Source organism: Culex quinquefasciatus, chromosome 2, assembly GCF_015732765.1.
Source record: "Culex quinquefasciatus strain JHB chromosome 2, VPISU_Cqui_1.0_pri_paternal, whole genome shotgun sequence".
In the NCBI taxonomy this organism is placed as follows: domain Eukaryota; kingdom Metazoa; phylum Arthropoda; class Insecta; order Diptera; family Culicidae; genus Culex; species Culex quinquefasciatus.
The window spans coordinates 64,815,379-64,838,556 of NC_051862.1; the positions used below are offsets into that span (position 1 = coordinate 64,815,379).

The following is a 23,178-nucleotide window of genomic DNA, read 5'->3' on the forward strand; positions in this document are numbered from 1 at the left end:
AATCAAAACTATAGTTAATTGTACTTAACTGAAGCATCATAATTGCAGTTTGAAATGATATTTTATAATAATAAATCAATAAAAAAACAGTGGTATTTGAAACGTTTTCTCTGATCTTTTTCGGAAATAAATGTGTTTAAATATCTGTTAGGTTTTTTTGTTGTTTAAAGCCAAATTTGTTAACAAAACATATTTGCTTATGATGAAAAGTGAGCAAAATCCATCTTTTATTCATTCTATCTATCATTAGACCTACACCATGCATCAAAACATCAAATATCGGTTAAATTTGGTATAAAAATAACAGTTTGCCTATAGTGGACCCGGGTCCACAATCGGATTATGGACCCGGGTCCACTATAGGAGAAAAGGGTCTACAACAGGCAAAAAAAATTTTTTTTTCAAATTACTATTTTTCTGCTCAAAAACAAATAACTGATGAAACAAATAGTCAAAATTGTTCAAAAGACTTCAGATTTAATTGTTTTGTACAAAAGGTTAAGAAAAAGTGCTTAAAATATTGAAAATTTGTGAAAAATGTGCTTCGGCTCTACTAGGGGGTCCACTAATGGTTAAAATACCCTATTCATATTGAATGATCAGGTAAAGAAATTGTATGGGGCCTTGTATCTTAGCTATTCTAACCTAACATGGGGACTTGAAAAGAAAAAAAACTAATGATGCAGAATGGCATCTTTTGACGCATGGAATGTTAAGCCTTTTTTTGATTTTTGTGGATTTTTTAATGATATAAAATCAGAAAATAAAATAAAACTACAATATATAGCAAACAAAATAAGATGAAAAATTTAATCCAAACGTAATTCACCAAGTTTACCTAATTCTTTTCGATTTTTATGTTTGAATTTTGTCACTAAAGATGCTTTCCCGAAACACCTATTTTTTAAAATTTTTCGTTATTCATTTTTGTTAGGGCACTAAAACAGGGATTTTGTGAGCAAGAGCTTAGGAAGAAACCTGATAACAGGGGATGGATTAGAAGGAAAATCAAAAATTTAAGTGATATAAATATAAACTGAGTTTCAAAAATTTATTTCCAATAAAAAAAATTACTTATTTTTATTATAATGAAGTGATATAGCACCAGTTTCAAGTTGTATCCATTATCTAGTATTTTTTTAATCATATTTTTCCAACTTAAAAAATATGTTATAATTGAAAGTTAATTATTTTTTAAGGTTGGGAAAATCGATTTTAAATTAAATTTGTTGATTGGAGCATTGGAGTCTGATGAGTATGGGTAGTGAATTTTCACGATTTCGCAGACAGCGTTGTATTTCATCTCCAAAGGTTGTAAGTGTATATATTATAACTTTTCAATTGTAAAATATGATATTTACTTTATCAAATCTTAAAAAGAACTACAATATTCTGAAGAACCACAACCATACATTAAAATAATTTTTTTACGGCCTGTATTAAGAAATAAATGCTATGAATATCTAATTGAAGATAACAAATGATAGAATTTAAAAAAAAAAACATATTTTATTTTCGAAAAATAAATGAGAATACTAAAAGGGTAATTCTCTACCAACTCACACGAAATCGGGAAAAGTTGCCCCGACCCCTCTTCGATTTGCGTGAAACTTTGTCCTAAGGGGTAACTTTTGTCCCTGATCACGAATCCGAGGTCCATTTTTTGAAATCTCGTGACGGAGGGCGGTACGACCCTTCCATTTTGAACATGCGAAAAAGAGGTGTTTTTCAATAATTTGCAGCCTGAAACGGTGATGAGATAGAAATTTGGTGTCAAAGGGACTTTTATGTAAAATTAGACGCCCGATTTGATGGCGTACTCAGAATTCCGAAAAAACGTATTTTTCATCGAAAAAAACACTTAAAAAGTTTTAAGAATTCTCCCATTTTCCGTTACTCGACTGTAAAAAATTTTGGAACATGCCATTTTATGGGAAATTTAATGTACTTTTCGAATCTACATTGACCCAGAAGGGTAATTTTTTCATTCAGAACATTTTTTTTCATTTTAAAATTTCGTGTTTTTTCTAACTTTGCAGGGTTATTTTTTAGAGTGTAACAATGTCCTACAAAGTTGTAGAGCAGACAATTACAAAAAATTTGATACATAGACATAAGGGGTTTGCTTCTAAACATCACGAGTTATCACGATTTTACGAAAAAAAGTTTTGAAAAAGTTGGTCGTCATCGATCATGGCCGTTCATGGTCACCCGTGACAGACACGGACGACGAAACAAAGAGAAACACAAAAGGTAACTTTTTCAAAACTTTTTTTCGTAAAATCGCGATAACTCGTGATGTTTATGAGCAAACCCCTTATGTCTATATATTAAAAATTTTGTAATTGTCTGCTCTACAACTTTGTAGAACATTGTTACACTCTAAAAAATAACCCTGCAAAGTTAGAAAAGAACACGAAATTTTAAAATGAAAAAATTTGTTCTCAATGAAAAAATGACCCTTCTGGGTCAATGTAGATTCGAAAAGTACATTAAATTTCCCATAAAATGACATGTTCCAAAAAATTTTACAGTCGAGTAACGGAAAATGGGAGAATTTTTAAAACTTTTTCAGTGTTTTTTTTCGATGAAAAATACGTTTTTTTGGAATTCTGAGTACGCCATCAAATCGGGCGTCTAATTATACATAAAAGTCCCTTTGACACCAAATTTCTATCTCATCACCGTTTCAGGCTGCAAATTATTGAAAAACACCTCTTTTTTCGCATGTTCAAAAATGGAAGGGGTCGTACCGCCCTCCGTCACGAGATTTCAAAAAATGGACCTCGGATTCGTGATCAGGGACAAAAGTTACCCCTTAGGACAAAGTTTCACGCAAATCGAAGAGGGGTCGGGGCAACTTTTCCCGATTTCGTGTGAGTTGGTAGAGAATTACCCAAAAATATACTCAGGGATAAAGATATTTTTTTCAAAATATTTTGAAATGATTAGTGAAGCCCTTTTCTTTATTTCAGTTGTTTTCTTAGTCGCGGAAATTCCTACGAATTTGATGATTTGATTTGGTCCACATGAAAACTGAAATTTTTTAGCTTAAAAATCACATAAAAATCAACTTAAGAAGTGAGACTTTTGTTACATTTTTTGCTCTTTTATTTTAAAATAATTTCAGTTCTTAAGAATCAAGAGCAACTTTTGTATTTGCAACAACAATTTTTTTTACCAAAAGTTTAAATTTTTCAAGGCATCATCTCAGCAACCTAGTAAATAAATCTGAAAATAGATTAGAATCTAAAATCATTTTATAAAGTGCAAACAAAATAGGGAATAAAAAACAGTTTGATTTTCACCATGAAACCTCAATATGTCCACATATTGCTCTCCTAAATGTTCCCACAAATTGCTCATCGAATTTCATTTGATGTGGTGTCCGTTTCATATTTTGCATCCCACTTCAAAATCCAATATTTATCGAAATTGAATACCTGATTTAACCACGACACGTGCCACCGCAATCATACGTGTTAATTAACTTTACTTGATGGCTTTATAAAATGCAATAATACTGAATGTAGGGTGACCATTTAAAACATCACAACAACAACATAAAAGCGCTAAGTTAAATTTAAAAATGTTTTGAGATTTAATTCCTTTAATGTGACAATTATATCATGTTTTTGTTTTGTTTGCATCATAAATGCTCAATAAAATCATAATAAATAAATTAAATTAAATTTTCCTAAATTTTATCAACTAGATTAATTTATAAGATTTTCACAGCCGAGTCACCCTATCTTTTTTGCATCGATGCATCTCCCAATCGCATGACTTCCCAGATTTCCCGCATTTTCATCCCCCAAGACGCACATCGTGCATGACTCCAGAGGGCGCCAACGTTGCATCAGCTAAAACTATAAAAAAAAAACACATCGCATCCATCTCGTGTTACATTCCCGTTACGTCACCAAAGATTATCCCCACCCCCCCCCCCCCCATCGGGTTAAAGTCGCGGTTTAAGGCCTGGGATAATTTAGCCCGTGTTGATTTAATTTATTTTTATTGCTTGACTGCATTTGCCACCTCCATCAAGTTGAGTCGAGCCGATAGGTCACCGGCTTTGGTCCCCGCACCCAGCACACCCCCTCTTTGGTGGTGAAAAGCCTCCCAGGGATGGAAGTCAACCGGCCCTCCTCACCCCGGGCAAATTGGGTTATGCAACCGACTAACGCGGTTTGGGTGCCAGTGTCCTCTTTAAGGGGTTGCATCGCTAGAACAGAAATTTGTTTGGTAGAAATTTATTGTAATGTTAGATGAGTTTCAAGAATTTTCGCTATAATTTAATTAAATTTAAATGGATATTTAAACCTTTTTGAAACAAAACAACAATACAAAAGTTCACTTTGATCCTTCCCCTTAAATCCTGCCCGGATCGGATTCGAGGCCGGTATCAATTTGGAGCAATTAGGAGCTGAGGGGGAGAAATGCTTCGCTGAACACACTGTTTGCTAGCTGGTCGGCTGGCGGCACTAGTGCCAACTAATCGTACTGCAGCGAATACTCTTCAACGCAGGATCACGGCAGCCTACCAGGCAAGCTGCCCTAAGAAGGTGAGGGAAATCTGTCGGGACGTACCGTGGTGGAGCGAAAGCCTGAGCAGTCTCCGCAAGGAGGCTAGAAGGCTTTTCAACAGAGCTAAGCTCACTTCCGAATGGGATGCCTACAAAGCAGCCCTAACGAAGTATAACGCGGAGTTGAGGAGAGCCAAAAACTAGCCTGGCTAATTTCTGTGAGGACATAAGCTCGATGTCTGAAGCAACCCGACTCCAAAGGCGTTGTCAAAAGACCATTCCAACGGTCTAGGACAGGTGAGAGACGAGCAAGGCACTCTCACTGTCACAAACAAGGAAACACTGCAAGTACTCATGAGTACGCACTTTCCAGAATCAACTGAAAGAGAGGAGGATGCAGCTAGTACCCGGACTGCAGATGGCGTATGGTGTCGACCATCAAGAGATTCAGTCCACCTAGCCCGTCGAATGTTCAACCAGTCTTCAATCAGATGGGCCCTTGGCACATTTGAACCACTGAAGGCTGCAGGACCCGACGGCATCCTTCCAATCTTTCTCCAAAAGCAGCCGACACCATAATGGCTGAGTTGATCAACTTACTTCGAGCCAGCTTCACCCTGGGCTACATCCCTCGAAGCTGGCGCAAAGTTAAGGTGATCTTCATACCTAAGGCCGGCAGAAGTGACCCCACGATGCCAAAAGCCTTCAGACCCATAAGTCTGACAGTGACGCTGCTCAAGCTTATGGAGAAAATCACGGATAACCACATCCGGGCGGAGTTCTTGAAGGACTTCCTTTGCATAAACACCAATATGCATACCAAGCGGGCAAATCGACCGAAACTGCCCTACACACGCTAGTGTCACGTATCGAGAACGCACTGAAATATAAAGAATCTGCACTTTGTGCTTTTCTTGATATTCAGGGTGCCTTCGATAACACTTCGTACACAGCCATCAATGAAGCGCTCCGGTCGAGGAACGTCGATGGAACAACTGCGAGCTGGATTCATGCTATGCTTACGAGCAGAGAGATTTCAGCATCGCTAGGAGACACATCTATCACAATAACAGCAGCCAAAGGCTGTCCGCAAGGGAGTACTCTCTCCTTTGCTTTGGCTGCTGGTGGTAGATAGTCTTCTAAGAAAACTTACACTACTCGGCTACGAAGTCATTGGATATGCTGACGACGTAGTCTTAATCATCCGGGGGAAGTACGACGGAACGTTATCGGACCGTCTACAGTCAGCTCTAAACTGCACCATGTCGTGGTGTGAGCAGGAAGGGCTGACAATAAACCCCAACAAAACCGTGATAATCCCGTTTACTAACAGGAGGAAACACGACCTTAGGCCGCCTACCTTGAAAGGAACCCAACTGACCTTCAGTTCTGAGGTCAAATATTTAGGAGTAATCCTTGACAAAAAGCTGAACTGGAATGCACATCTGGACTATGCGGTAAAGAAGGCAACTACTGCTATCTGGGCGTGCAACAAAATGCTCGGCAAAACCTGGGGCCTTAAACCGAAACTTGCATTCTGGTCTTACACCACCATCGCCCGACCTAGGGTAACCTATGCGTCGACCGTTTGGTGGCCGAAGACTGAACAGAAGACATGTCAGTCGAAGCTGACCAAGCTCCAACGACTGGCATGTCTCTCTGTAACGAGTGCAATGAAAACAACCCCCACCGCGGCCATGGAAGCCATGCTATGCATTCTGCCTTTACATTTACATGTGAAGCAGGAGGCAGCGCTTGGCGCTCTACGACTACAACGGTGTAACAACTGGGTGGAAGGAGATGGAACGGGTCACTCGCGGATCGTGAAGGCTTTTGACATTTCCCCCCTTGCAACTTCAGTCTCGGACTGCATGGAGGTGAGGCCCAACATGGACATTCCATATGAGGTGATTGAAACAAATCGCCAAATGTGGAGTAATGGAGGACCTACACTTCCAGAAGGAACTATTCGTTTCTTTACGGATGGTTCAAAAATGGGTACTTCTACTGGAGCTGGAGTCTTCGGTCCTCGGACCAGGGAAACCATATCTATGGGAAAGTGGCCTACCGTTTTTCAAGCAGAAGTGTATGCCATACACATCTGTGCGAGGACGTGTATTATGAGAAATTATAGACACGCAAAAATCGGTATTTTCTCGGATAGCCAAGCTGCACTATTGGCATTAAAATCCTCTAAATGCGAATCCAAACTTGTTTGGGAGTGCGTCGCTTCCCTCAGGGAACTTGCTTCTCGGCATAACAGAGTCATGTTGTTTTGGGTCCCAGGGCACTGCGGCATTGAAGGCAACGAAATGGCTGATGAACTTGCTAGACAAGGCTCATCAAACATCTTCGTGGGTCCCGAGCCGTTCCTTGGAATCTCAAAAGTGCCGTGAAGCAAGAAATAACTAATTGGGGACAATTGCAAATCGCTTCAATCTGGGGCGAGATGCGAGGATTGAGACAAGCTAAAACTTTTATCACTCCAAGTCCTTCAATTGCCAGGAAACTTCTTGGCTTAAACCGTAGGGAACTACGAATACTCGCAGGGCTTCTAACAGGACATTGTCCTGCCAGATATCACCTGCACAAAATCGGCAGGTGGCCTAACAACCTCTGTCGTTTTTGTTTAACTGAGCTGGAAAGCTCGGCACATTTACTCTGCTTCTGCGGAGCACTTGTGTCTCGAAGGCTGCGGTTCTTTGGATCGCACCTTCCTACGCCGTACGATGTATGGCACCACACCCATCCCAAGAAGGTCATACAGTTTATCGACTGTATTGCGCCGAATTGGGATAAACCATGTCTGCAAAATAACCCCTCGTCTTCCGATCCAATGGATACGAGTAATTTGTAGTATGGACAGTAACCAGGGTACATCACAAAAGATAGCCTTCTCAGGTGGTCGCAGTGAACTTAACCCAATGCCCATTGGGCAACAAAAAAAAAAAAAAATCGTATTAATTAAAGCTCTTTAGCGGTGCTGGTGAGTTGCTGGGAACGTGAGCGAGCGAGCACGGATAAGTGAGTCTTACAGCTCATCCGAATTTGGCGCAGGTGTGAGAACAGGTGAGAATAGGTTATTAAGTGAGACGGAAAAGCTCGACGGGCATGATCGATGCTTTGTAGAGATTAGTGAGCTGAGCTGGCTGTGATTGCCTACTTGCGGGCGATTGTTGTGGTGAAGGGGGGTTTTGGGAGAGTTGCCATGGAATTATCAAAAGAGGTGGTAATTATTATAAAAAATGGATAAGTATATGCAGATGTAAATTATTAAAAGTAAATAATTTAGTGTAATAAAATACATAAAACATTACAATTTTGTTTCTAAAATTATTTATACAAAAATATATATTTTGCAAAATTATGAGCATGATTATAACCTAGCCTCGAAAGAGGAATCCAAAAGCCTATTAAATGACAATACTTATGCGAACCTTATTTTGCTGATATATTTCAAGAATTACAAACAGTTATTTAAGATATTTTAATTGTTATCAAATCTTAATTTAACGATTTTTGTATTCAAACTGAGTAATTTTAATGATTTATGCATTTTTTTGTGAATTAAAATCAAGATTTTTTTATTTGGATGAAAATTTGTCATCAGACATTCCCTTTGTCAGAAGAAGCCATTTTGATTTTCAATCGTTTCTTTACAAGGCTCCATAAAATCTATTTCTTGGGAATCGATGTGTAAAGTTACTAGAAAGACATACATCTTTCGCACTAAAGCTCAAAATCCAGAAGCATGAATTTTTAAATTTCAAAAATCATTGTTTGATGCGAATTTTAATATGCAATTAAAAATAGCTTTACAAACTTTTCGATTTAGTGCTCCGTTTTTGAGTTAAAGGTCTTTTCAGTTTTTTTTAGTTTTTTTTTTTTCAATTATTTGCAATTTTAAAATATTTCATAAAGGAAAAGTAAGTGAAGTAAATATTTTTAAAAAGCTGTGAAATTTTACTAATTTTTTTTTATTTAATTTTGTTGCTTGGACTGCTCAGATCCAACCTGACATCTTGAAGTTTTTTTTGAATGAGTTTTTTTTTAATGAGTTTTTTCCATTGTCACCAAATCAGTATATTTTTCTACTCACAATATCTCTGCAACCATTGATTCGTTTTTCAATGTTAAATAATTGATTTTATTTGTGAAAATAGGTGGAATTTTTTTTGAAATCTCGCTTACTTTTTTAAAAGGTCCTATGTGCATTAGACCGAGCCACGTAGCCTAGTGGTAACGCTTCCGCCTCGTAAGCGGTAGATCGGGGTTCAAATCCCGGCTCGGACCAACACAACTGGTGATCTTTTCCCTTCTGGATTCGATTGCTTAGTAAAGGGAAGGTAGTGTATCGTCACAAACTGGACCTTATCACGACACCTTAGGGAGGCGACCTATGGAATGTTAACATTAACCTAAACATGTTAACATTAGTTGAGTGAAAAACTGCCACTGAATCCGCTTTGTAAATGCCGGCCCCGATACTCTTCACGGGTGTTCCCCTCAGGAACTGGGAAAGATTTACTTTTACTTTACTTATGTGCATTGGAAACCCATTGGTTGCTTAGAAAAAGTTATCTAGAAATCAGGAAATCAATCCATTTTAAAAAGTCAAAAATAAGTGTTCAAAGCTCTTTCAAAAGGTTAATCTTGATTCAAAAATGTCGAAATAGTTTATACAGTGGACTCTCTCGTTGTCGATATTGAAGTTATCAAATCATAGAACGAAAAATGAAAGCAATCTATTTGAAGGGACTGAAAAATTTAATGACAGCTGGAGCAATATTGATATTGAGAAGATCGACACCCAGCGAGTCCACTGTATTGAAACAAGCAGACAGTATCAAAAATAAAAAATAAAAATATTGCGGGAGTACTTTTCCTTTGTGAGATATTTAAAAATTGCAACACCAAAATTAATTAATTAGCTTTAATTGAATGTCAATGTTCTGACCTGCCAACATTAGAGGCACGTTGGAATTAGATGCTGTTCCCCTATAATTAGGCTGTAGAAAAATTACATTTTTATTGAAAAAAAAAAAACATGAACAATTGATCGTACACTTTTTCTTTTGTCCCCCTTCCCAAGACCTTAACCAGTGCCGAGGAACAAAAAGTGTGATTAAAATTTGTAAAATTTTTCAACAGTATTTTTGATTTTTCCATATCCAGATCTTTGGTATCAGATTTTGTAGCTCTTGCGCAAAAGATTTATTCAGTCTCCAAAATAATATCAAAATATTTCTTAAATAATATATTCGACTTTTAGTAATAAAAAAACACTAATAAATAATAAGGATTAATCATGTCTTTTTTTGAAAAAAAAAGCCTTTTAATAACCTATAAATATGTCGAAGACTCCAAATTATTATTATTTTTTCAGAGCGTTTATCAAATTATTATTTATTTCTTTTTAAATTTATTAAACTTATAATATTAATATGAAACATTACATTCATTTCGTCTTAAGTCAGTACGTTAATGCCTTGTTATCCTTTTTGCGAACAATAACCACCGAGTAATTAATCACCTTATGCGAACGCCACGATGTCTATGTGGACGATGTCGGGATATATTATGCCATCGTTAATTTGTCAACCACCAGCCTTGTTAGCCGGCGGCGGGCCCATTATCATTCCGTGGTGTCTCAATCAATTAAACAATTGTGTCCGTCCTTCTTTTTTTTAATGATTGTGTATGGTCGTGGTCGTTGTCGTAATAAAATTAACCGGCCGTTTACAAGATGCACAAAACTTGAAAGAAAACCTGCAAACAAAACAACCCGTCGACCAGTAACATTGATTCACATATGCCACAATGCTGCCAGTTAAGGGGCCACGAAGTTGCGCTTGCGGCTCATTTGAATATCAAGCATATATTGAAGAAGTATTGCTGGTTTTGATAACAATATCATAATTTTATGAGTCAATTATTGATTTTCAACAAAATCTTTAAAATCCAGCTAATAATATTACAATTTTTAATATGTATAACATTTTAAGTCAGCGATAAATTATAATATTTTTTTAAATTGTTGAAAATTTTGTACAATCCACAAAAAACCATGAAAACAAGTGGCGTCCAAGCGTCAAAACTGCGACGCGTCGCAAAAACGCCAATGTATTTGTGTACCACGATTAGAGTGTCGACGATCCGTCCGTCAAGCATGTAAAGTGGCGTGTTGTTAAAAATCGCGTGCCCACGGCGTGGCGGACAAAAGGGAAGCGACGTGACCGACGCCTCAACCTGGTCCACAAGCCGGCTGCTCGCTTGTTCGTTTTTGTTGAGCGGACTGTGACGACGCGACGCGAGCTTTCAATGAATGTGTTGACGCGAAGATTTCGTGAGTTTTGCAGTTAATTAGTTATTGTTGGAAAAGTGATTTTCAAGGAACGTGAAAAACAAACAGACAGGTTATTAAAATATGGTAGAATTATGAATATAGGTTTTGATGGCAATTGGTATTATTATAATATTTATGTTATAGCTAAAATTGTTAAAACATCACTCATTTTTTGGAGAAAATCTACAATCTAGTCACTATAGAGTTGCAAATTTGTGCAACATTCTACGACACCTTCATTGTGGGATGAAAAAGACCCTTTCAAAATAGTTTAATCAAAAGATACACTTAGACTTAATTGCTCTCAGCTACTTCAACTCCTTTCTCTTAATATTCACTATTGCTTTATTAAGGTCTATCCTCAATATGATATAATCTTGAAAAAACCTGCTGTCACTTACTGTTCAGTACAAAAAGTAATCATTTTAATAACGAAAAGAAGTGAAAAAGTTAAAATTTATCATAAAAACATCTGAATTCAAGAATCTCAACATATCTTGTTCTAAACATGTGATATTTTTTCAGAACTGGTATTCATTCAAGAGTCAGCCTTTATTTATTGTTAAATTTAATCATAAATTTGAATCGTGTTCTATTAAAAACCAATTGTCAGGTAAATTTTAAGTACAATAATATTATAAACATACGGGTGAATGATCAAATCTGATCCCAAGACACTCATCCTTTCAAAAAAGAGCCAAAAATATCAATTTTCCAAACAACTTTTTCAGAAAATTTAGATAACCCCAGACTTATTGTGAAGAAAACTGGAAGAAGCTTTGATTAGTTCCATTTTCGGATTAAAAATTATTTCAAGTGTGTTAAGTTGCCAAATTGAAAACTTGTTGCTTAATTTTCCTATCGAGCGCAATTTTTTTTCTAATGTAAGAAAACCAAGAAAATGTTTCATTTTTCTTTCTTCTAGTCAACGAGATATTGAGTTTTAAAAGTAGGAGTTCAAAAATTGATTTCCAAGTAAGACATCAGTTTTGAAACAACACCAGAATTATTCTAAGGGACCTCAGTTGGCTAATTACAGCTATAACAACGCTAATCCCTAATTTTTATTATTATTAGTACTAAGTTGATATAATGTGCTCACATCAGTGCAACATCCACAAATCCGCTTGCATTATCTCAAATTCCGTCCTGAATGCACAAATCTCCGCCATATTCACAAATGCATAAAATCCTCATAATCCTTGCGCTCTGAATGCAACCTTCCACTGAATAAACCACCCTCCCCACCCCCGAAAGCCCCAGTTGTGTGTGTGTGTGTGTGTGTGTGTGTGTGTGTGTGCAACCAACCAAACGGGACCACGCGGTCACTTCTTACAAATTGAGTTGTTTCCATGTATTTTTAGATCTACATTCTATACATGCAAATAACTCGCATAGGCATTTGGAAGGTGTTAGCTCTGCCGAGCTTCGGTGACCCATTTCTACGCTGGCTAGCCGAGCGCGAGGTACTTCAGCTTTATCGACAAGCCCGCCCTGAAGAACGTTTGCACCAATCGGGTTCAAACGTTATTTAGAACTTCCGAACCCTTGTCAAATGGACAAGGACCCAGCGCGTATATAGTTGATAGTAACAGTATTCCTAATTCCATTCATAGCTCACCAAGCCGTGATGGCCTAGTGGTTAGCATTTTTGCTTACCAATCCAAAGGACGGGGGATCGAACCCCGACTCGAGCGAGTTTGATTTTTCGTTCATGTTCAGAGTTTCAAGATTTATAATTCCTATACTTTCTCGTTGGGAGCAGATGGGAATCGAACCCAGGACCATTCGCTTACAAAGCGAACACCGTGACCAGTCAGCCACGGCCGCTCCCTCCCACCCCCGAAAGCCCCAGTTTATGCTAAATAGCACCAACCCTCGCAAAAGGGACACCACCGCGGGCCGTTGGCAAAAGCAAATTAACAGCTCATAATTATCATCACCACCACCACCGAGGGCCACCTGATCTGATGGGAAACAAATCATGCTGGACCAGGTGTGGGGGGAAGGGAGAACCACTTCAAGTCTCAAGAGAGTGGCCAACACCAGCCAGCCAGCCAGATATCGAAGCTGAAGTGGAGTCATCCACTCTGTCTGGCTTAGCGTAGGCTCTTGAGGAGTGAAGAAGCCACACATTGTTTAGCGCCACTTTGATGGATCTTGTGGAGTGCATACTTGTCGCATGTGCTTTTAGAATGTTGCAATCAAAATTGAGTTTAATGTAGTTACTTACAAACTATTTTTGCAAAATTTATAATATTCATTTCGGTAATCAATTTAAAATTGTAATTTATTAAATCGAAACTACATGACAAGCTAGTTCAACGGCGACGAACTTGAACTAGCAGCCTTGAGGCAGGGTGTCGAAGTGCGGTGGTCGAGAAGCATGATGATGAGCTTTATGCTGCTGTAATTCCCTTTGGGCGAAGGTCTGGGCCACGGTGTGCCATTAACGCGAGGTAGGGCATAGTGATGAAAAGCGCAGCATTAATGCGATTTCTTCGGTGGGTAACATTTTGGAAGGGTTAAGTATGAAAACTTCAGAAAATTACGCAACTTTTATGTTGCGTTTGATGAATGTCTAATTAGATCAAAATGAACATTTTACGGCTCTTTTCAATTGCTACATCCCAACCCTTCATTTGCAATATAATCATAATCTTTTATGCAAAGTTGCTTCCTCGCTGACAGTCAGTCCCTTTACACAACTAGTTGTTGGTAGGTCGTTCAACGCTCGCGATCGAAATCGGTAGCAGGCGCGCTAATTGAAACATCAAAGACGTACGTGTCTTGGTGACCGACAATGCACTGCATGGGCCCCTTGACAGTGGGGATGCAACGAGCGAGGAATTAGTCGATGCGTGCGACAATTGTAATGAAAGGGCAAGCTTGTTAATGGGTACCTTGTTCAAAGCAGATATGTACTTGGCCCATTATTGGATCGATTGCATTGTTGTGGGGGCTGTAACTAGACGACGCAATTGATACAAGCAATAACTTGGAGATAATTTTGGTTTAGGATAGATCAACTACATTCAATACTGAGCATTAGTTGCAAAAACTTACGTTAATTGGGGGATTTGTTATCAGAAACTAACCTGAAATTAAACAAAAAAAAAATCTGTTAGCATTGAGTTTAGATATTTTAAGCTGTCAAATTCAATAAATGTAGTGATAGTGTTGATACTTGTTAAAAATGATGTTTAAACTACATCTCTAAAAAATGCAAAATAGTATTCAATGGGGCAATTTTGCAATCATTTCATATTTTATTCAATTTAATTTCTTAATCTACATAAAAAAGAATCAATTCTGTTTGCTTTCTTGAAATGTTTAAATAACAACATAATTGTAATTCCAATAACCAAAATATTAATTTTAATTCCAATAACCAGAACATGGCTATGCATTTATGAGTTTTAGATTTCTTCCCCACCTAATAGCTATTTCGTAAGTTATTTTGTGACTTTTTTTCCTTCAGTAGATTTACTCGATTCTTTCAGTACCCGCAAACTCTGTTCCCATCTTTGAATTAATCAGCTGTTGAAAGGTAATCCACATCTCAGCTTAGAATAGTAACTTCACACAAGTATTGCATTAACAACAAAATAAATTAAATGAGTTTTACAGTTTAGTCTCGATAATTTGAAGTTCTCGTTAAATTTTCTCTGCTAATTTTTAGTTTTGCTCTATTTTTTGCATTTTTGAATTGGCTGAACAATGTTCACAGTGAACATTCGTGAGTACTTTCTGGATGTTCAACGACGCAATTTGTGATTTCTTGCTCAAAACCGTAAGAAGGTGGAAATGTTGTGTATTTTTTGTTTTATTTTTATTCACATTTTCTTTTTTCATATCCTCCTTTTAAAGTATCTACGTGGTCATAAATCACATATACATTTTGTATTTCCATGTGATTTGATGTTAATAAGGGGTTTGCTATCACGCATTATCATAATTTTACGATAAAGTGTGAAAAATTGTGCTTCGGATTGACTTTTCCAAATTTTTATGCTGATATCTCTGAAACTTATAATACAATTTACAATGTCAAACATAAATCATTCTTAAATCAGAAAAAAATCTGATTTCCTCGAACAAATATAAAATACTCTAAATATTTTAATATCAAAACTGCCAGTTCAAAAAGCGTTACATTGAATTTTCAGCACTTTTAAAAAGGTTTTCCTAAATTTAAAATTGGAACTCCAGCTTCTACAAAAAATGACATTTGAAAAAAAGTGTGCTGTTTAGGTGACACTAAGAAAACATCGATATCATTGTTGTTATTGTTAATATTCGAGGAGCTGTATCTAAAAACAAAAAGATCAACTGTATCTAAAAACAAGGGAAGCCAACTCGAAAGTCTTAGTTAATACTCAAACGCTCGGGTAGTAATTTGACCTATATTTTTTTTCTTAAAAATCAAATAACTGTTGGTAGAATTGACCAATTTGGATGCTCCGGTTGCAAAAGATCCAGATTTGTCTTTATTTTGAACTGTTAGATGATGAAGAAACCGGAGATATTCCGGATTCCGTTGGGGTACCTCGGCCCTCCTATATGGGTTTTTGGTCAATATAACAACAATTTGTCCAGACCGGCTCCGTGGCTTAATGGTTGCGGCTCTTGCCTCGAAAGCAAAAGGTTCAGGGATCAAATCCCGCTCGGTTCCCTTGAAATTTGGAATAAGGAAATGAACTTTGAATATGAACAAAAAACCTTTAAGAATCAGGTGGGATTCGAACTCACACCTTTTGGATTGATGATCTGGGACGCTAACCAGTCGGCCATCATGGAGTTAATGCTTTTGTACTGAATTGATCCGTAGTGGCGAAATAATGTCACAAGGTATAATATATCAAACCATTATATAACTACTAACACCGTCTCAAAACAGCCCAGGGCCACCTCATATACTCATGAACTGGACGAGGGAGTCGTGGATTGCCTGGCCCGAGTCATCTGCATTACCGATCTATGTCTGTACAATTTCAGAAGAAATCGTTAGCCATAGAAAGGTATTTCGCTTCAAAGGTTCTTGAGATGTATGGTGGTTACTAACCGAACCGTCTCAGTTGAAATATACTGTGGTCATGGCCAAGTCCTGCCAAGACGGGGGTTCAAATACATACATACATACATACATACAATATAACAAAAACTTGGCCACAGAACAATGCTGGAAATGATGCAAAACTTCAAGCAATCATTCTAATACATCATCCTGCAAAGAAACATGACATTCTCAAGACCTTCGGGCACCGGAAACGGTTCACTGAGCTGATGACACCCAGTCGGCCTGGGTTTGATCCCAGAAGGTCACGGTGGCAAATTTTAAGACGAGATTTGTCTGATCACGCCTTCCGTCGGACAGGGAAGTAAATGTTGGCCCCGGACTAACCTAAAAAAAAAAAAGGTTAGGTCGTTACCTCAGTTCAGGTGTAGGAGACGTCTCCCTGGGTCCTGCCTCGGTTGAGTCGCTGGTAAGCAGTTGGACTAACAATCCAAAGGTCGTCGGTTCGAATCCCGGGGTGGATGGAAGCTAAGGTGTAAAAAGAGGTTTGCAATTGCCTCAACAATCAAGCCTTCGGAAACCTAGTTTCGAGTAGGAATCTCGCAATCGAGAACGCCAAGGCAATGCTGTAGAGCGAATAATTTGTTTTTTTTTGGAACCGGTTCCGGTGCCCCGTTGGACTTAACCATGTCAATTATTTTTACAGGATGATGTATTAAAATGATGCCTTAAAGTTTTGCATCATTTCCGACATTGTTCTGTGATTTTTTTTTCTATTAACCAAAAACCCATATGGGAGGGCTGAGGTACCCCAACGGAATCCGGAATATCTACGGTAAAAGTGGACCATATTTGTCCCTCATCTGAAAGTGTAAAATATAGACAAATCTGGATCTTTTGCAACCGGAAGCATCCAATTTGGTCAACTCTACTAAAAGTGATGAGATTTTTAAGAAAAAATAGGTGTCAATTACTACCCGAGCGTTTGAGTGTTAAATAAAATAAACGAAAATTAAATGGATATGAAATTGGACAATTTCGTGGAGCATTCCTAATGTGTTATAACTTAAACGATACAGATGAAAAAAATATGGTAATATTTATCAGAGAATGATGACAGATTTTTTTCAAAGTGTAATATCGCATCAGGAACTGGTGATTTACAATCAGTTTTTCAGCAGGTTCACATTTTTACACATTTTACATATTTTTTAGGTAAAATTACTCAAAAAGAGGTACTATTCAACCAACAAAATTTTCAACCTTCCAAAACTATTTTTAATGTGTAATCATCTTAAACATATCAAATTTTTGTTTTTTTAATAGATATTTTGCATAGTTCCATTTGATTTGAGAACAGAGAATGAGATTATGGAAAACTAAAAAGAATCTATATGTTTAATTTTACATATCACATACGATTTTCTCATTTCTTGTTTTTGAAAAACTGGAGCAAAATGTAATTGTTTGTTTTTTTGTTTTTTTCAAACCTTGGCTTGAAATTTATTTTTTTATTTTTGCCTCATTATTGTTTTTGCCTTAACAATATGGCCTTCAAACAATAATGAGGCAAAAATAAAAAACTAAATTTCAAGCCAAGGTTTGAAAATTTGGATGAAAAATTTGATTTTAAATGCACTATTCACCAGTCCTTTTGTTTTGCAATCCTAAGTTTAAAAAAAAAAACAGATTTTTTTTTGAGATTTTGTGATTAGACTTTATTTTTTAATACAAATTTTATGTTTTTTAGAGGGGGGCGACATAAACTCTTAAATAAACATGCAACAGCCTTATTACTTTTTGGATGTTTTTGAATACCCCTGATTTAAGGCTTTCAACAACACCCAAAAAGCAAACATATAAAAATAAACATCAATTAAATGGATAAAGTACACAAATAAGTGTTTGAGCTGCTTTCAACGACTGTAAGCCGAATATCCATCTGAAAGAAAATATAAAATTTGGTTAATTTAACTTTTTTTTCAAAAAACTCCAGAAATAAGCATTATATTCATTATTCTCTAATGGAACTGTATTTTTTCATTCAAATAAGCTTTACAAGAAAAAAAAAATTCAAATAAGCTTTACAGAAAAAAAAAATCATGGTAATATTACATCTGGGAAGAGGTACATCTTTTATGTCAGGAAAAAGGTGTAATTTTATCTCTGGAAATGTGTAATTTTACCACTTTTCTGGTGTAATGTCACTTTTTCAGTCTAAATTGAGGTAAAATTACATCATAAAAGAGGTAATATTCATCCTTCCAAAATTACAGCTTCCAAATTTACATTATTTTTTTCTGTGTATCGCGAAAGGATTGAAAAAAGAAGAATTTTTTTCACTTGAGTTTTTTGCTTTTGAATCAATCTTTTGCCGATGGAGTCTAGCCTAGCCTAGCCTCCATTTCAACATTTCTAGATTTTTACATTCCAAATCCTTAAACCTGTAACCTTCCACTAAGCTTTCACCAGCATAGCTGCACTCATCTTTCATCGCTGCAGTAGAGTACCCTTTCATAAACGCATAAATATTACTGCAAGCTCCACGTAGCTAATCGAGTTTTACAGTACAGTGAGCGCCATGAATTGCACGCGCCAAACGGGAGTACGTAGTAGTAAGTACGCCATTAAACTTAATTATAATTCCTGGATGCGAAAAATACGTGCCTTGCGTTATTCGATTTAAAATGGCTGACTTCGAATGATAGACAGCTTGACGCACTTGTGTTCAAGCTTTAATTTTGACTGAACAAAAATTACAAAGTCTAAACAGTGTTGATTCAATATTGATCAATGTTTAGCGGAGACAATACCTGCACTTGAGCACAACCAGCTGACAGTGGAGCAACCTGGTGTATGTTCTTTGAACTAGAACTTGGAACGTAGACAATTGAGCACTCAAGTGTTTGCCTGCCGCCTTGAATAGTTTGTGCCCACTTGAAAATCTCTCGGTGGTCCCGTCTAACCGGTTCAATTGCAGTTTTGCCGGGGACTTACCCTAACCGTATGAGATGGAAAGGGGTTTCTATGCCAAATCGGTAGTTTTTTTAATATGTTATTTTCTACTCGTTTTATAAATTTGATTAAAACATATTTTTAAATCATTTGTTTGTTTTTCTCTACTTCTGTTCTTCTGTTCTTCTGTTCTTCTGTTCTTCTGTTCTTCTGTTCTTCTGTTCTTCTGTTCTTCTGTTCTTCTGTTCTTCTGTTCTTCTGTTCTTCTATTATTGCGTTTTTTTGTTTTATTTTCTGTTTGTCTGCTTTTCTGTTTTTTTTTTGTTTTTGTAATCTTCTGATTTTATTTATGTGAAAATTCTAAAAATATTAAATTGCATTTTTGCAAAGAAACGGTCTGTAATGGTCCACAATCGCACACTGGGAAACGGGTCCAAGGAAGGCAAAACCTTCAGCCTCCTCCTTGTGGGCACCGCTGCTGGTGAAAGAGGCTGACTCAGGCTGATTTATCTCCGGTCAACATACCATGTGACCACTCTATCGGAAATTGTTGCTCGATTTAGACGAGTGGATTTGAGTGGGGCCTTCAAGGCTTAAGAAACTCTTCAAGAAGGCTCCCTTCTGTTGAGGAATTCAACTGTAAACGTCTTGAAAGATAAATCTCCACTTCGTTCAAGCTTATTCAATCAGAGTGTCTCATTCGTTTTCGCCAAACAAAATTATCGAATTAGTGGCACTTCCGGATTGCATCGCCCAGATAAATCGCCCTCGGTCTAGAGAGTCATTAGACTAACGACTGCTGGTCTCATGTCTTGAGATAGAGTGCCACGGAGAATGGAATCACGTGCCAATTGCAACTGCTGGAAGCTATATCTGGATGCCCTGACTTGGGTGTCAAAAGCTCTAGGCAAACAAACAAGCTTGGACTCTCGAAGATCTTATTCAGGAAAAGGCAGAGCAGCTAGTGCCGCCCTTAACAAGTCAGGACTTCAGGAAGAAGGAACGAAAAGTCACTTAGTCAATGCCTCTCTACCCGAGCATGGGTAAATAACAAGGGAAATGCAAAATAATACCATTCAATGGTATCAATACCAAATGTTGGTTTTCGCGAGCCCTTGAAAAAATATCTAAAGTGTAATTTAATACCAATCTCTGGTATTATACCAAATTTTGGTATTGTTTTGTTATTGAGCAAATGTTAGAAAATATCGAATTTTGACATAGGTACTGTTACTTAGGGGAGAGTGGGGAGACTTGATCCCCGGGGAGACTTGATCCCAAGCCTGTATCTCGTCAGCATGTGGGTAAAACAATTAGCTTTGTTCTAGAAAGTTGTGCGAAATTGACTAAAACTCATTGTAGAAAACAAAGAAAAAAAATAAAAAATGTTTAGATTGAGTTACACACATTTTTCGAAGAAGTGCTGCAAAAACTTCCAAGAGATCTTTTTTCTTTGTTTTGATAAGTATAGAAAACACTCGAAAATTATTCAAAAAAATATTTTTTATACATGAATTGTTTGATAAACATATTAACTCCAAAACCCTTACGCATTTGACGTTAAATTTATCGTCATACTATTTTTACAATCAATTGTTTAAAAAAGTGCGTTTAGGGAGACTTGATCCCTGCATTTTTACAGTCACTGGAATCAGCCTCAAGATTAAATAATTTGGCTGGGATTTCGTACATAGTTTCCTTTAGTATAGTTGTACATAACTAACTGCAGTTTGAACCATTTTTCAAAAGTTTTGTAAACAAAAATTACCAGCTTTTGTAAACATGCTCAATTTTGGTCTAAAAAAGAAAATTTCAAGTTTTTAAATATTTTTCATGCTAAACTTGTTATATTTTGAACACAAACGTACAGGTTTAATGTGAAATTGCTGTATCTTATAGAAAATTAAAAGTTTGGATGAATAAGAAACATTTTGCTTAAGATTTCTTCAAAATGTTGAAAGGGGGATCAAATTACCCTCAACATTTTGAAAATGCCGGTTTAAAATATTTTTTTAAAACGCTCTGCATTATTCGAAGAGTTTATCTGATGAAATACCCTTATCAGCCAAACATAGTTGAATGTTTAAGCTTTCAATTCATGCAAAAAGTTTATAGTTTTGTGAGAAATTGACAGAGTTATGTGCGATACAAAAAAAGGGGATCAAGACTCCCCACTCTCCCCTACTTACATACTTAAAAACGCAAATCTACTCCAAATTAAAGCCAACTATTTTATTTTGGTCTAAAAAAGTCATTTGATGATCTTTATAAATTAGGGAATACCATACATTGGTATTGTAAAGGTATTTTAAATAAAAATATTATAAAATAAAGGTGATTCATAAAAAAAATCTATTTTAAATGATGTTTAACATTCTTAAAAGTATGCTGATACATTTGAAATTGAAAAGAAAAACATTTATATATTTAGACGATTAACTTTACGACAACAATAGGTTTAACGTGAAAAAATTTAAATTTTAGAATGGATTTTATTTAACATTGTGTGCCTTTTGCGTCATAATCGATAAACTCAAAAAAATAATGTCAATCTTTGTTAATTTGATGAAATAACTCTTTCAATACCAAAATGTTGGTATGCATGTGGTATTCGAACTTCGTTCTAAAATCCTTTTAATATTGGATTTGTGTTGAATCCTATTCAGTTGGAATCATGCATCCTCGAAAATCCCACGAAAAATTCCACGCTGCCTGGGCTATAGCCTTTCTCGTTCTGGTTTAGTTTGTTTCTCTTTCGTTGAATTTCCTGATATTTTTGCCTGCAGCTAAAACATGTTGATGCAGCAGCAGCTCGTTTTCAACAAGCGTTGATAGCTCAGTTGGTAAACGGGTAGCTAAAATGGTGTCTGCACCTTACCTGTCATGAGTTCGATTCCAGTATTCCTCTAGTTTTCTTTACCTGATATTTTTTGGCTCTCCAAAGCAAGACTTCGTTTTCCTGCCTGTTCGAAGGATTTAAATATAGCATCAAAATTCTACCCATTTCTCATTGCAATCCGATTAGCCAAATTGAATTCCCGTTGTAATTCTATAGAGAATTCTCATTGTTTTTTGTCCAACGAGATTTTTATTTACCCGGAAAGTTGTAATTTGTCTGGTATTCATTTGCCCTTGGAATGGCACGTTTTGGTATTGCTTTGGTCTTCCCCATACAGTTTTTTGGTATGATTTCATGGTATTATACCATCTATTACTGGGCAACCAAGGGCACATTTTGGTATTTGTTATTATACCAAGTAATACCAAAATATGGTATTCCCGTGTTATTTACCCCTGCTCGGGTAGGCGAGCTTCCTCGCCAACCAACCTTCCAGGTCAGATCGTAGTTGAAAAACTTGGAAAATCTAACTTCAAGACTTTGGTATTATCTTCGGCTGAAGTTGGTTAACCCTCAACTGTCAATTTATTGTATTGTTTCACAAATTTTATCTCTTTTTTCAAGGTTTTTTTTGGTAAGAAAACATTGTTGATCAATATTGAAACTTATTTTTCTAAAGTTCATTGAGGGTTAAACACAATCTATGCTGATCTCCCTCGGAGTAGCAAGCAGGAGCGCGCACAAGAAAAATTAAGAAAACGCCCCCCGGGCAAAACTTGGAAAGTCTTGTACGGCAGGACTCTTTTTCGAGTTATCTTCGAGGTTGGAGCGGCAACTGCAGGCCCATTCCCGGGTGGCCATTTGAGCAGATTTTCTTTTTTCTGCGCTCATTCAAGAGGGTGGTTTCTTAGGGGTTGTGACCCGGGAGTGGATTGTTTGACAATGTTATTAAAAATTTATGAAATGAACAGTGCCGCGATAGTGGAGATAAATGCTGGGAGAGTTTCAGGATTCGTTTTGTGTTCGAATTTTTCCATTGTTGCCATTCTTTGAATTTAAAATCCATACAAAACTTAAAGCAATTGCAATCGTGCATTTCTTCGTCAGCTAACAAACGCAAATCACAGCGTGTAATTTGATCGTCGTCGTTACCTAATTTGCACTTGGCAATTCCACAACCGCAACCGTTTACCAATTTCACATCTACTCAGCAGCAGCAGCTACCAGCCACTAACTGGTAGTACACAGCTCATAATTGCTCCATTGTCCGCGCGCCAACGCGACGCAACGCTGCCAAGTTCTACATCAACTGCCAACCAGCCCCTCAAGCCGTAACAGTGCAAGTCCGTGACAGAATCGCTGCACCGCCGTGTGTCCGCATATGTCACTCTGGTCCGGAGGGTATTTTTTTTTGTTTGAAAAAAGTAGCTCACATTCTTTCCAGAGAGTATAGAGTGACTCCGGCGACGTGACATGCCATAAGGTTCAGAGATTT

At 36.9% G+C, this 23,178-nt stretch overlaps 1 protein-coding gene across 1 annotated transcript in view; it reads right to left on the minus strand.

Moving 5' to 3' along the window:
- Nucleotides 1–23,178, minus strand: part of LOC6043172 (Ig-like and fibronectin type-III domain-containing protein 1) — a 304,229-nt gene that overhangs the window by 126,573 nt on the left and 154,478 nt on the right. The gene's annotated exons all lie outside the window — the stretch shown is intronic.